We start from the raw sequence: 15,446 nt of genomic DNA, 5'->3' as shown, positions 1-15,446 counted from the left end.
TGGCACAGCTGCATCGCCACAGCCATGCTGCTGTAGTATAGAAGTGCCCTGGGTGTTGCAGGGGGGGCGGGGCAGAGGAGCTATCCTCCTGCTCATAGAAGGGGAGTGTAGGCGGGGAGCAGGGCCTCCTTGAGCTCTCGGGCTCTTTCTGCTCCCTCCTCCCCTCCTGTGAGGCACCCACTTCTGAGGCAAGGGGGAGAGAGCTCTCCCTGCTTCCTGCAGCAGCCCTCTCTGGTCCTCTTCAGTATGGCAAGTTGAGGGAGGCAACTAATCGGAGGGGTTTTTCCCAAGAGAGCTGAAATTCACAGGGGGCTGGAGCTTTCTGCATAATGGCCACTGGCTCAAGCCCCAGACAAACTCACGTGACACATGAAGAAATTGAGACAGTTGGCAACCCTGACACCCCCAAAACATATATAAGTGTTGTTATCCTTATTTTACAGAGCGGGAGATTCAGTTACTTGCTCAAGGCCACAGAATGAGTTAGAGCTGAGATTAGAAACCAGGAATTCCTGGCTCTTTCTTCAGTGCCCACAGGACTAGACTGTCTGTCTCTAGGAAACGCCTGTGCGTAAGAAATTCAAAATCTGTCTGCCTCTTGTTTCATAGACTGTTAGTCAAATACGTACCCTTTAGTTAGTTTTTGGGAGTGTAAACGGTTGGTCGGGGCTCAACCCTCCGGCTGGCGGGAGGGGAGCCACACCGACTCGCTCCTTGTCCCCTCTAACTGGTGGGCGGCAAGAAGTCAGGGTCAGCACCATCTCATGTGTCAGGACCTCTGGGTCAGGGGGGCTGAACAGCAATCAGTCTCAAGAAGGTTCACAGGTTCAGGCCCTCGGGCAGGGGCTGAACACAAGGCACACAGTCAATCAGTGTAAGCCCAGGCCCTCAATCAGGGCGGGGCACCAGCAGTTCAATATAAGCCCAGGTCCTCTGGAGCAGGGGGCTGGGCACCAGCAGTTCAATATAAGCCCAGGTCCTCTGGAGCAGGGGGCTGGGCACCAGCAGTTCAATATAAGCCCAGGTCCTCTGGAGCAGGGGGCTGGGCACCAGCAGTTCAATATAAGCCCAGGTCCTCTGGAGCAGGGGACTGGGCACCAGCAGTTCAATATAAGCCCAGGTCCTCTGGAGCAGGGGACTGGGCACCAGCAGTTCAATATAAGCCCAGGTCCTCTGGAGCAGGGGACTGGGCACCAGCAGTTCAATATAAGGCTCAGATCCTTGCCTCAGGAGTTGAGCAACTACAAAGTCAGTAAGCCCAAACCCTTTGGTCAGGGCGGGACAACCACCATAGTCCCCAGGGCTCAGGTCCTGGTGTCAGGAGCTCAGATGAGTGCAGGCGTCTCGGTCTGCGCTGGGGTGAGGGGGAGACTGCCACCCGTGAGTGGGGTGGCAGGGGGGACACAGGCCCACCCACTCCACTGTGTCCCAGCCCGGGGCCCTATTAGCGGCTAGCACTGCCACTGGTCAGTGGGGTCCTGACCGAAACACACTGACATGGGCACCTCGGTGCCTATAGCCTGACAGGGGTCGGCTATCCCCAGGCTACATTCCATATCCCCCTCTATGGGTACCTGCTCCTCGGTCGCCATGGGTTCGGGCCAGTCCACCGGCATGGGGTCTGCAGGACCAGGGCTTGGGGGCAAGTCAGGCAACTCCTGCTGGCAGTCCGGCCAGGCTGGCTCCGGTGGTTCCTCCGGATAACAGCAGGGCGGAAGCGGCGGCGGCTCCTCCTCGTACCGGGCGCAAGGAAGTCCTAGTGGCTGCTCCGGGTTCCGATCCCGGGGAAGTTCCACGGGTTCCTCGTCGTACCGGGCGTGGGGCAATGGGGGCCAGTCCTGATCGCCGCCTCGGGTCCTAGAGGGTTCCCAGTCTGGAGCCCCCGCCGGCACGTCTGCTCGCGGCGCTGGCTGGCTCCTGACTGAGCTTTGGCGTTCTCCTTTTCTACTTCCTGTCCCGCCCCTTGACTTCCGGGGGGCGGGGACAGGAAGTGGTGACTCAGCCCACTTGGGCGTCTGGGAGGGAGCTCCCTCTGCTGGGCAGGAGGGGAGCCACACCGACTCGCTACAGGAGGTTGAGTTGAACTTGTAGAGTACCAATATGAACTAGGATAAGGTTGTAAGAGGGACTTGTCACCTAATAAATTGAGGGACTTTGTGTAGGATGTCACTCTGCAGACCTCTGCTTAAGCACACGAGGTGAAATCCTGGCCCCACTGACATCAATAGCAAAATTCCCATTGACTTCAGTGGGGCAAGAATTTCACCCTTGGGGCCTGGTTTCTCTCTGCTCACACTATGTGGGGTAAGACAGACCCCATCTCCAGAAGGAAGAAAAGAGTCAGTGAAACTCTTCTGTGTGAGAGGAGGGAGTTTGAGTTCCTCACCTCGATACACTGGACACGCCCAGAGGAGGCTGGGGCTGAACAGAGAGAGAGAGAAGGGAAAAGCTTCAGCCTAGACATGAGGAGACAAAGAAAAAGCAGGAAAGAGCACAAAAGAATATGCTCAATTAAAAGCTGCAGCAAGGAGCCCTTGAAATAGAAAGGGAGTGGCCATATCTGCAAGAGCACAGAGAGTGAGATCATACCGCCTTAAAGGGACCAGAGCTGCAGAAATAAATAAATAATAAAGACTCTGGAAATTAACAAGGACAATAGAGCTAATGGTTTCCATAGTGCCTCCCAAGTACTGTAACTTTACTGTTAAATCAGCATGACCAAAATGTATGTGGCATTCTGAGCAGCTTTCTGTGGCATCTGGACTTTTAAAGAAGAGCGAGGAATACTGATTTAATTTCCTCATACTCATTGTGGGAGACAAGGCAGGCAATATTCTGATGATGGCAGGCCTCACTCTGAATCAAAACAAGTATGAAACAGGAAAGAAAACATTTGCGGCATATTTCACTGGAAACCTGAGCTACCCCTGGAAAATAGGGGGGAAAAAACAAAAAAACCCAACCAAACAAAAAAATAAACAACCCCCACCCCGAACAAAACAAAACCTGGAAAATCCAAGAGGGAGAGGAAGATAATGGATCAAAGGTAGCACAGTATATGGAAATTATATAAGAAGCCAGGAGAGTAAAATTACAATTGCGTGCACCCAAGTAATGGCAGAATCCTTGACCCAGGAAAATACAGTTTTCATAAAGACTTTGGGAGAGAAGAAGTAAATAGAAAATACTAAGAAAAAAATCAAAAAAGGAGATCCTTTCCCTGGGTGAAAGATGTCAGTAAAGATGGTCACCGGACTGCCTGGCCCTGATTGTGACTGCTGAGAATGAATCACAGAAAGAGGAAATTCCCATAGCAGACATGACAACAGAGCTGTCAGTGACTTGTCATGGCAAGGCTGAGGAAAAAGAAGCCAGAGAAAGATGTCCATGCCAGAAACAACTATAGACCTGCAGATATTTGAGTGTGATACTGGCCACCTTTTCTGCTGTCACATCCTGTTGAGGAGCTACTCAATAAAGATGTTGAGGAGCAGCTCAGTGAAGAATGTATTCTGGGGACCAGTATTATATTCAACACCAAACATAACAAATTATCACATCAGTGTTGGAACTTTGATGACAATTACGCAAACTGGATCAAGCCTGGAGTGGATGCACATGAAAAACCGATTGGCTGAATACAAACCAGAGTCTCCTCACAGAGCTTATTCAGATCTTACAGAAGTTTAGTTCATAAGGGAGCTTGCAGACTGTTGTAGAGGGCAGGAAGCATAGTTTTCAGTCATCTTCTCTTTGAGAGACAATGTTGTCAAGTCGCTATGGTCTGAGACTGAGAGTGGGAACTTCAGAACTCTTTGCAGCTGACTTGCTATCTGACTGTAGGCTGCCTCAGTTTACTCATCTGTAAAAACTGAGGATGATTTCTAACTCTCTGAACTGTTGTGAGGCTTAATTATTTAGGCCCAGATGTCTAAATGTATTTAGGTATTGCTGCATTCAGCATCACAACACCTAATTGATTCAGGCAAGTGCCTAAATCCCTTTTGAAAATGAGATTTAGGCTCCTAGACCATTTGGGCATTGCGATGGTAAGCACAGCAACACCTAAACATCTTTTAAATCTGGGCCTTAGTGTTTATGAAGAACCACATTCATTAGGGGATCTTCAGCTATATAAACATACTATTATTTAGGCTATTTCAAGATGGAAAGAAGCACTTAAGTGCTTGACAAACTGAGGTGGCAAATATATACAGGAATTGCTTCATTCACCACTACAATGAAGCATCTGGGGTGAAAGTTAACAACTGTTTAACAGAGCACAGCAATACTGCACAGTAGCTTAGGACAGTAAGTAAACTATCAATTGAAACTACAGGTGCAATTTTATGTTGACAGATTAGCCATGTTGGAATCTAGTCAAGACATCCAGTGACTGACTAATCCTTCATTTTGCCATAAAAATGATTGCTGAGCTTAAAAATGCTTACTCTTGCTGATGGAGCTTGTTACTGCTGCTCAGCAACCAGATAGAACTTCAAGTATAAAGAAGAATGTATTGGACACACTGTAAGAACCATCAAAGATCAGCCAGTGGGCAACACTGACATACACAGCTGAGTGAAATCAAAAGATAATTGGAAAAAATGTAAAAGAAATCATCTGCGTATCCCTTTTCTCTCTCTTGAGCTCTGGATATTGTCCCAATTTTACTGCTGTACTGGGCCTTGGCCTATATGTTAATATACCCCTGACTATTATAATATATGCTATTAACCTTCAATGACAAGACATGGTCAGGATCTCAGTGTTACATCTCATTTAAAATATGGCACCTCCAGCAGTACAGTGCTCCCTAACAGAGAGAGAGCTAGTCCAGTGCTGACTGACTCAGAGGGACGAGTGCTGCCTACTGAATCGCTAGTATCCCTTCCTGCAGTATTCTTAGTTCCTAGGAGATTTCCCATCTAAGTCCTCACCTGACCCAGTTCTTTTTAGCTTTTGATAGGTGACAGGCTCACAGCACAGGCTGGTTTGACTGCAGAGCTTATGTACTCTACACATTTTTCACAGCTCCTGGAGGAGGGATAGCTCAGTGGTTTGAGCATTGGCCTGCTAAACCTACGGTTATAAATTCAATCCTTGAGGGGGCCATTTAGGGATCTGGGGCAAAAATCTGTCTGGGGATTGGTCCTGCTTTGAGCAGCAGGTTGGACTAGATAACTTCCTGAGGTCCCTTCCAACCCTGATATTCTATGATTTAGATATACGCAGCAGCAAAGGGCATTACATTTAATGGAGTAGCCAAAGTGCTGCTGTGGGTGCTTTGGGGCTGGAGCACTCACCAGCCACCCGCCAACCAGCTGTTCAGTGGGCCCTGCTGATCAGCTCCTCCTGTGCCCCCTCCTGCCCACTGTCAATCAGCTGTTCGGCAGCAGGCAGGAAGCACTGGGGGGAGGGGGAGGAGCAGGGTGGGAAGAGGCAGAACAAGGGTGTGACCTTGGAGGAAAGGGCAGAGTGGAGGTGGGGCCTTGGGGCTGAGCAGAGGTGGAGCACCCCCAGGGAAAGCTGGAAGCTGGCACCTTTGGGAGCAGTATTAGGGATTTTTCATGGCTGTATAATGGGGTAGCTTGCACTCTGTAGAGGGAAACATGGAGCATTGGCTCTGGCTGTTTGGCTGGCACTCTTCTCCTCACTGCACTCCAGGTTGCAAGCTGAGAGCGCAGGCTTTTCTAAGCTGGATAGTGAAAGTATGAACTATTTTTATGTGCCTAGGGGACCAATATATCGAGAGTTGTACCCAGTTTCAGAGAGATTTTCAGAATTACTCATTGTTCTGAGCTTTCCTTTTTAGTTTTCACACTTTCCTAGCCTAATGGCTGACCACTTCACCTAGCACTGCAAGAGGTGGGTGCTTGTTACTGTCACTCTTTTACCTCCCACGCTGACTGCTTGCACGGGGAACTGAAGCAGCCATTTAAATGCAGCATACTCTGCACACTAGCTCAGGAACCTGTCGAGTAAGCATTTTGGCCCAGGAACTACAGTTATTTTGATGTTTGCTTTCTCTCAGATTTTGTAATCCAGATTCCATAATTCTGACCTTGTGCATTTCCTGAGGGCTCATGTAACAAACTGTTGAAGCAAAAATAGCAGTCACTAATGGGGAAGTAAAACTGCAGTTACTTTAAGGCATTTTCAGAATTCATAGATATTTTAGTACACTAGTCCATAGAAGTTACCCTTATCCAAATTCAGCTAAATACCCTCAAGTAGCAGGGAAGATTCTATTCTGGGAACTTCATCTTAGTAAGGGCCAAAATGTTTCAGTGGTTTCAGTGCACAAAGACTGCAGAAGATATCAAAGGCAGTGGAGCTGGACATTCCTATTGAGCTGGGAGCCCCAGCTGTGGACAGGCTGAGCAAGGACTTTCTGTTTCACCTGAAAGTTGCGGTAGCTCTTTCTGTGTCATGGTGTGCGGGTATGTCTGTGGGAGATCTCAAAGGGTGCAGCCAGTGGATCTGTAACTACACAGTTCCACTGGCCATAACTTCAGAGTAAAAGGGGAGTATAGGGGCTACATATACTGCTGCAGGTATTGAGGCTGCAGTAGCAGCTGTGGAGTGAATCTGCAGGTGTTGAGTGAGGGGGTGGGTTACAGCCTACATGAAGACCCTTGATCAAAGTACTTGTACAGAACTCTGGCTTTACACAGGGATCAAGATTTGGCCCTTAGAATTAGTTATTATTTTATTTCATTGGGTGCATAACATCAGACTTTATCTTGATTCAGACCTTAAGAATTCTTATTTAGCTTGAAAGTTAATAATAAAAGAAAAATAGCTGTAGCTAGAGTTCATTGCAGAAAGGATGTTTTGCAGAACTACCCTTTTTGGATACTTATACATTAGCATGCATGACCTTTAACTGAAATAGACACCGATAAATGACTAACTTCCTTTCACGAAGTCCCAAAAGTTCATATTACTTGAGGCTTCTTAGCAATGTCTCAATAGTTAAGGATAGCTCAGTCTTTCTTTGATAAATCCAGTCCACAGCACACCTGAACACATCCTTAAGCACTAGAACATGGATAGAAATCAAGTTGCCTGGCAGGAAACCAGAAAATACAGTAATGAACACTGCATAATATTATTCTATAGTAATAAAACCTTATTAAAAATCTTAATGACTAAATTCTTGCTTTTGATTTACAAAGTTATGAGCCTTTGAAACTCTCAAACTGACTATATTGGTAGATTTTTTGCTAAGCTAAAATGTGCAGGGTTAGCATATATTACTAATTTAGCTGAATTTCCTCTTCAGGTTTTTATACTGAGTTTTTATACTGAGTCCATCATGCTGGTATCAGAGCTGTGAGAAGCGCAGTGAAATATATTGCAATGAATGCTCAGGGAAATGTGTGGCTGAAGGAAGGGCTCTAGGCCAGGGGTTCTCGCAACAAAATTTTTGATAGCCTGAGAGTGTGGCCCCCAACTCCCACTGGTGGCCACATTGACACTTTTTTTCCTAAAATACTTAATTAACTTTAGGAAAAACAATTAAATATGCGCAGATACACATCCAAATGATTGTAATGTATATTGGTAGGGTTTTTTGGCAGACTCAATAACACAAATAATGCTGCCTCCCCCTTTAGCTCCATCCAGGGCTTAGTGGATCCTGGGGCTTGCTGTGAAAAGTGATATTTGTTAATATCACAGCACACTTAGTAGCTACCTGGGAGGCTATGATAAGTGATATTAACAAACATACAGTATCACTTTTCACAGATAGCTAGTAAGTCTGCTGTGAAAAATGGTATTTGCATGTTTGTTAATATCACTTTTCTCAGCAAGCCCCAGGACCCATTAAGCCCTGGATGGGGAGGCAGCAGGGGGCAGAGGCGATGGTGGGATGGATGTGGGGCCGGGGAGGCAGCGGGGGCCTGGGGCGATGAGCCCCACTGTTGCATGGCCACCCCAATCACTGAGGCTGTTGTGGCCGCATGAAAAAGCCCCTGGTGGCCGCATGCGGCCAGGGTGGCCGCATTTGAGAAACGTTGATCGAATGTGTAGTTTTCAGAACAAATTCTAAGGCAAATGGATTTTTCAAAGCTTGATTAATATTAAAGGAGATTTTCAGATCAAATTTGGGACAGAATTTATGTTTTATAAAAATACTTAAACCAAAACAAAAACCCTAAGTTCACCAGAAATGTTTCCATGCAAGTTGTCTTTTAAATGGTACCAGCTGTTTGAAAAAAAAGATATTTGTCTACAATATTTAGCAGTCATACATTGCAACATTATGCTATTGCATGAGAATATGAGAGTGAAAATTATTAGAAAAAAAGTGGAAACTAAGTAGTGTCTTTCACTGTCCAGGTTCACAGACGTGAAGAGTCTACAAACATCAGAAACAGTAAAAAGTAAGTTCAATTTTCAAAACTTCTTTGACTTTTAATAATCAAAATACTAGACTGTGCTTGGTTATGTAGCAGTATGCAAGCCTTCCTCCTTCCTTCCTACCCCTGTGCAGGGATAAAAACAAACCTGGTCTCCAGTGAGCAAAGTCTACGGAAGTCTAACACTGGTAGCCACGCTGGAGTCACCAGAGAGAATAGGGAAGGATCATGCAGGTGGGCAAGCATACTGAATTCAGTAAGAAAGGTCAATAGATCTCTTTCCCCAGGTGCACACACTGCCAATGGCATCAGCTCAGGCCCAAAGGGCCAGATTTAGAAATGATGTTCATGCAAAGTGGTATAAGTTAGACCCTCTTGTACTCAGGTGCAAGAGGGTCTAACTTGTACTTAGACTGACTTTCATCTACTCTACTGTTATGTACGGGAACTTAAATCAATATACATTACATGCCAGGGAGCCAGAAAAAGGTGCAAGCCAAAACAGAATGGAGGTTCACATCTGCTCCTCAGCCTGTAAATCACACCAATTTAATACATTATATTTTTTTGTCGGTAGAGCATGTGTAAGTAGATTTAAGGGAGTATAAGTTACTGTAAAATGGATGTGAACACCACCATTTTATACATCAAATCTGAATTTAACCCAGTGCTTCCTGAAGTAGCCAACCTGTATGCAGCCCTCCTCACACATCTCTCTCTAATATGGTCAGTGGCTTACAGCCATAATCTTGCCCATAGGTATTATTAGTAACCAAGAGAGAGACTGTTTTCTAAAGAATATGATTTTGAACCTGAAAGTTTCCCTTTAAATCTCTTTTAGTGCATCTTATTGTAAAATCTGGTTTACATTTCCAATGAAAATGCTAATTAGAATGCAGCTTTTCCTAACTTGTCCGAGACATACTTTTAATGTGATAGCAGAGAAGTTTGCCTTTCTACTGCTAAACCAGAGTAATGTTCATCCAATTATGCAGTGCTTCTTGGGAAACAGACCTTTATTTTGCAAACAAATTCATTGTAAATGAAAAATCCATGTTTAAAGACAGGCCATTTTCTATACCGTAGCTTCCTTCTACTCTGAGGAATGGCAACATTGTTGCAAAAAGGTTCAGTCAGGGCAGGAAAGAGTAACAGATTTCTGAACAAAGAAAAAGGTACTGGCAGAGCCTATTTTTTCCCTCCACCAAAAACAAAACAAAAACAAAAAAACTCCACCCTTTTACAGGGAAATTCTGAAAAAAATTCTTTCACTTCCATGAAAGAAGGATGTGAGCCATCCCTGATCTCTGGAAAATTATCAGCATTCTGCTTCCATTCAAAGCAACTCCATCTTCCACCTGCCTTGTAACCAGAGAGCACCAAGGCACTTCTTGTTCTGGTGGATTCCTCTTGACTTTTGAATGCAACTTCGGAAGTGAGCCAGCGTGGGTTGGAAGTGGGAGGTAGACGCTTTTAGCAGCTGTTCCTGAGTCAGAGAACAATTTTAATTGTCTTGAGTCAGTTAGTAAAGTTATTTTTTCTGAAGCAACGAAAGAGTAGCATAAAGGGACTTTGCAAAGTCCAGTTTGTGAATTAAGTGGATTTATCTTTAGTTTGTACAGTTAATAAAGTCTGTGAATAAAAATTATTGACATCAGAAATAGGTTTTTCTGCACAGTAACAGAGTCTTCCAATAAATCTGGGGAAAGAGGACTCTGTCTTATATAGAGAGCTAAATCTGTACATTCCTCAATATTTCTTAGGAATTCAGAAGAGAAGTAAGCTACTGGCAAACTAAACTTCTGTAAGGTCTGACTAAGACCAACAGCTCTGTGAGGAGAGACTAATTTGTATCCAGCCAATCAGTGTTTCATGTGCATCCAATTCAGGCTTGAGCCTGTTTACATAACTGGCATCAAAGTTCCTATACTGATGTGATCATTTGTTAAGTTTTGTGGTGAATACAATAGTGGTCCCAGACTACACTCTTCATTACCTGACAATTTAGGTGTAGTTTTGAGGAGTCTCCAAGAAGCCTACTACTCAGTCCAAAAGCCTGAGGTGAGGCATATATAGGGCTGATCTAGAGAACATAAGAACAGCATACAGGGTCAGACCAAAGGTCCATCTAGCCCAGTATCCTGTCTTATGACAGCAGCCAATGCCAGATGCCCTAGAGGGAATGAATAGAACAGAAAATCACCAAGTGATCCATCCCCTGCCGCCCACTCCCAGCCTCTGGCAAACAGAGGCTAGGGACACCATCCCTGCCTATCTTGGCTAATAGTCATTGATGGACCTATCCTCCATGAGGCTGGATGTTTTTAAGATATACTACAAAAACTTGAAAATGTCTTGGACTTACTACCTGCCTGCATGCCTTTAAAGATACATCTTTAAAAGGTTTCAGGACTTCAATTACCAAAATAGCACAGTTACTTCTCTTTAATAGTTCCTTTTTCACAGGAAACATTTACCTTTCCAACATCTGGCATCTGAATAAAGTCAGTGGAAAAAGTAGCCTATTACAGTCCTAGAATATAAAGAGTTAAATATGGTAACTAGTCAGGCCTGGCCCTAGCCCAAATGGCACCCTAGGCAAGGAGCGTCTTTGGTGCCTCCCCATTCCATTTGTTAAATTTTTAAATACCTTATTTTTTATTGCATTTTTTGCCCATTTCATGACTTTGCTGTACAATTTGCATGCATGATTTATCCCTGTCAAATAAGACAATAAATTTGCACGCTAGGATCTGTAAATCTCTATTTATTCATGCCGTACATAAGCAAATAAAATCGTTTCCTCTAAGCTTATAGAAACTTTTTAATTTTAAGAATAACGGAAATGTCTGAAAACACAAGTACATTTTCACAATTACATAGTAAAACAAGGTTCACAATATCGCAGCTGGGCTCTCACTTACCTTCAGTTCATTCTTATATCTCACTGACTGAAAGGTGATGTCCTGCCCCTTATATATCCGTGAGGACATGGCTGACAACATTCTAGGCGGTTCAAGGAAAATGTAGTTCTCAAAAGTCTGGAAGGTTCCATGAGACTCTACAAAGGTCCTGAACATTCTAGGAGGTTAGTGAAAAATGAATCCACATATGGAATACCTGAAACATTTTACTTCAAACATTCTATTTTCCCTTTTGTCACTAACAACAAAAACAGCACCCTGAACCCAGTGCCCCCAAACAGGGCCGTCCCTAGCTATTCTGGGGCCCTACGCAGCCCCCCCTCAGGGAGCGGTGTGGGGCCCCAGGCCTCTGTGGGGAGGGCAGGGCTGGCTTGGGAGGCAGGGGGAAACCGCCCCCGAGCACTTACCAGCGGTGCGGCTGGGGCCAGGTCGCTGCACTTCCCACCACCGGTGAGTGCAGGCCTGGCCCTGCTGCAGTCCACAGGGGCAGGAAGAGGCGGGGTGGGGCAGAGCAGGGTGGGGATTTTGGGAAAGGGGTGGAGTGGGGGTGGGACTGAGGTGAAGCAGGGCGGGGACTTTGGGGAAGGGGTGGAGTGGGGGTGGGACTGAGGCGAAGCAGGACGGGGACTTTGGGGAAGGGGTGGAGTGGAGGTGGGACTGGGGCAGAGCAGGGGTGGGGGCTGAGCAGGGCGGGAGCTTTGGGGAAGGTCTGAAGTGGGGGCAGGGCTGGGGCGGAGCAGGGGCAGGAAGAGGCGGGGCTGGGGCAGAGCAGGCGCGGGGCCATGAGGAAGAGATGGAGCAGGGGCTGGAGCAGCACGCAGCTGCGCAAGGCACCAGGAAATGTGGTGCCCCAAATTTCCTGGTGACCTACGCTGCTGCGTACTTTGCATATGGGTAAGAACGGCCCTGACCCAAAGCCCGTCACTCCAGGCAGTCGCCTGGGTTGCCCTGCCTGTAAATATGGCCCTATAAGTAGTAATTACTGCTACTATTAATAATTCTAATGCAAAGAAATCATTGTCCATCCAGTCATTAGTAATCATGGCCATATCTGTTATACAGATGAGGCAATTTATTTTCACCTAAAGTGTTTTTTGCACATACTATTCCTGAGCCTGCATCCATTAAAGTCAATGGGAATTTTGCCATTGATTTCAATAGGTGCAGGATTAGGTCTGAGGTTTAAAACAAAATATGTTATTTTATAATAAAAAAACTTCCAGATATGAATATTTAAGGTGACCATCTTGATTAGCCAAGAGATGACAGCTCATATGTATAGAGTAAGCTTATGAAGGTAATAAAATATAGTGCATAAATGACCAACTGATTAATGCATCTGTTATGTGCATTATGGAGAGCACGGATATGCAAATAGCGGCCACTACAGACCAGAGTGCATCAGGAACCCAGTTCTATTTCTAGCACAACTGTTATTTAGTAGGATTCATAAAAGTGATGTATAATGTTTCTGCTAATTAGATTGCAAGGCCCTTGAGGCAAGGTCTATGTCTGTCTTTCTTCCATACAGCACTAAGCATACTGTTGGTGCTCAACAAATCATAATAAAACATTTCCAGACAGTACTTTATTTTCCAGGTCCAACATTTTCTATAGTTCTAGACAATTCCTAGACTCGTAACCAGTATCCTACCATTTTCCTGCCATTCACTGAATGGGCATGTGAGTGTATGACAGGAGAGCAATTTCCCTACTGATAACGTTAATTAATTATTACTATTATTACTCGTATTACAATAGTACCGATGACCCCATCACACCAGTGACCTCCCCATTGTCAAGTTTTTTGTAGGCATCATGGAAAAACAGAGGTTCAAGGAGAGATTTTTTAGGGCAGATAATGAGGTAGTTTTACAGATGTTTAAGGGGATTTTCTCCCAAGCATGAGAGGCAGCATGGGAGAAAGCACAAAAGTTTTAAAAGGCAACAAGTAGGCAATGGAGGGTGGCATCATGGGCCGATCAGAGGTGGGAGCTGACAGTGAATGAGAGACAATAGGCAGAGTGGCGATAGGCTGTAGAGGGCCATGAAGGTGAAGACAAGTGGGTTACACTTGATGAGATAGAGAAGGGGAAGCCAGTGGATGGCTGAAAAGAGGGTAACATGGTCAAAGTGATGAGCTAGGAAAATGATCTTTGCAGCAGCATTCTGAATGGATATGAGTGGGGCAAGATTGCATGTGCCAAGGCAGAGAAAAGAATATTGTAGTCATCAAGATTTACAACTCTCTTCCAATGAAATATGTGACATTGTAACCCAAGAATGTTGTGAATAATAGTCCGTTTTAGGCAGCTGTACAAGGGTCTGGTCCTGCTCCCATTCAGTTCAATGGCAAAATTCCCAATAAAAGCAGCAAAGAGTCTTGTGGCACCTTATAGACTAACAGACGTTTGGGAGCATGAGCTTTCGTGGGTGAATACCCACTTCGTTGGATGCATTCACCCATGAAAGCTCATGCTCCCAAATGTCTGTTAGTCTATAAGGTGCCACAAGACTCTTTGCTGCTTTTACAGATCCAGACTAACACGGCTACCCCTCTGATACAAAATTCCCAATGAATTCAAAGGTGCAGGATTGAACCCTACATGAGATCTCTTTCACTCAGGCTTTTGTGGACAAAGGAAAGGAAAAACAGCCCCGTTCAGTATAATATTCTAACTTACTGGAAAAATACCGGTATTAGTCTTCCGAGAAACTTATTAAGAAAGTAATTTAAGGATTGGCTTTTGGACAAATCTGCTAGTTTTCTGAGCATATATTTCCCGCATTTACATTTTAGAACAATGAGAACTTACACTAGTTTGTAATGTGCTATCCTACTGCAGGGTCATGATGAAAAATGTTCATATAGTAGGATATCCTGTCTCCCTTCAAAGGTGTTTTCTTGAAGTAACTATCATGTTTCTGAGGGAACTGTCCTTTTCAAATCTATAAAGAATGCACTCCTACCATACCTTACTAGCAACTTTTGGCTATGGCTACGCTACAAGCTAGGGGTGTGATTTCCCTGCTCATGCACACATACACTAACTCATCAATCTAGCATGAGTATAAATAGTGTAGCTGTGGTAGCACTGGTAATGTCAGCCGAGGCATGTGCCGAGTACATACCCTCAGGTGTTGTTTGATGGCATTAGGCCCAATGTTCAGTCCTCTTTGTCCTTGCCTATTACACCTATTATTGATGAGATATTGGACCACTAACAGAAGAAATGGTCTACAGATAACTCTGACAATGCTAGATGGGAAAAGCGAAGATATTTTTGCAAAACTCACTATCCTTGGAACTATCTCACCCAATCACATATGCCAAATGTTAGTCATATTTCTTAATGCACTTCTGGAAGGTGCTCAGGTGATGATGATAGCAGTCTACTAAGAACCTGAATTATAGCAGAGTGTCAGCTCTGCTATAGTTAAGGTTAAGACCAGCTTTCTATTTAAACATCTACTGTAAATGCTGCAAAATCCACATGGTTACACAGATGGCCTTGAAATTTTCTGTGCCTCATGGATACACAAGGTTGGGTTAGTAATCCAAATTTGGAGTCATTTAACCATGAAGTTCCTGAGATACAGCCACTCTGGAAAAAACCCTGCTTTTCTTAAGGCTGGATAATTTGGCAATTTTTTGTGAGGCGAACTAGGGATCAAACCATAGCTCTGACCTGGCCAAAATAGTCTCAATTGCCAGGTATTTACCTCAGCAAACGTATGGAACCCACTTCCCCTTTGGAGAAACAAAATTGAGAACAAAATTTAAAAAAGCTGAATGCCTTATCTAGTCTAATGCTCAGGAGCCACATGGATTACACTAAGCATGTGCAGAAACACAGCCCAAGAGTGCTGAAAGATAGCTAGGTTGCAGGGGAGCTGTGTAGCTCTGCAAGACTGTTACAGCTCTCAAATCTGAGCAGCACTGAGAGTTCAAATCCATCCCAGGGCAAAAACTTGAAATAAAATAAGATGGGCATTTTGCTACCATCTGCCTCTGCCATAGATGGTTGGTTCTTGTAGGAGTTCTGGTTGTTTTTTGGGGAAATGTAATCTGAGAAGAGCAGAAAATTCAGAAGGGTCTGAAACTATCTTTAAACAGAAAAATAATACACATGCAAATGTTTCCTGGGAGGAG

At 44.8% G+C, this 15,446-nt stretch overlaps 1 long non-coding RNA gene across 1 annotated transcript in view; it reads right to left on the bottom strand.

Moving 5' to 3' along the window:
• Nucleotides 1–11,414, bottom strand: part of LOC123363007 — a 40,398-nt gene extending 28,984 nt beyond the window's left edge. Inside the window, exon 1 of the long non-coding RNA XR_006576675.1 lies at nt 11,294–11,414. This is a non-coding gene — a long non-coding RNA (uncharacterized LOC123363007). The remainder of the gene's footprint in view (nt 1–11,293) is intronic.
• Between the last annotated feature and the right edge of the window lie 4,032 nt (nt 11,415–15,446).

This window comes from Mauremys mutica, chromosome 2, assembly GCF_020497125.1.
Source record: "Mauremys mutica isolate MM-2020 ecotype Southern chromosome 2, ASM2049712v1, whole genome shotgun sequence".
Taxonomy (NCBI): Eukaryota; Metazoa; Chordata; order Testudines; family Geoemydidae; genus Mauremys; species Mauremys mutica.
This window is presented reverse-complemented; position numbering and strand designations above follow the sequence as displayed.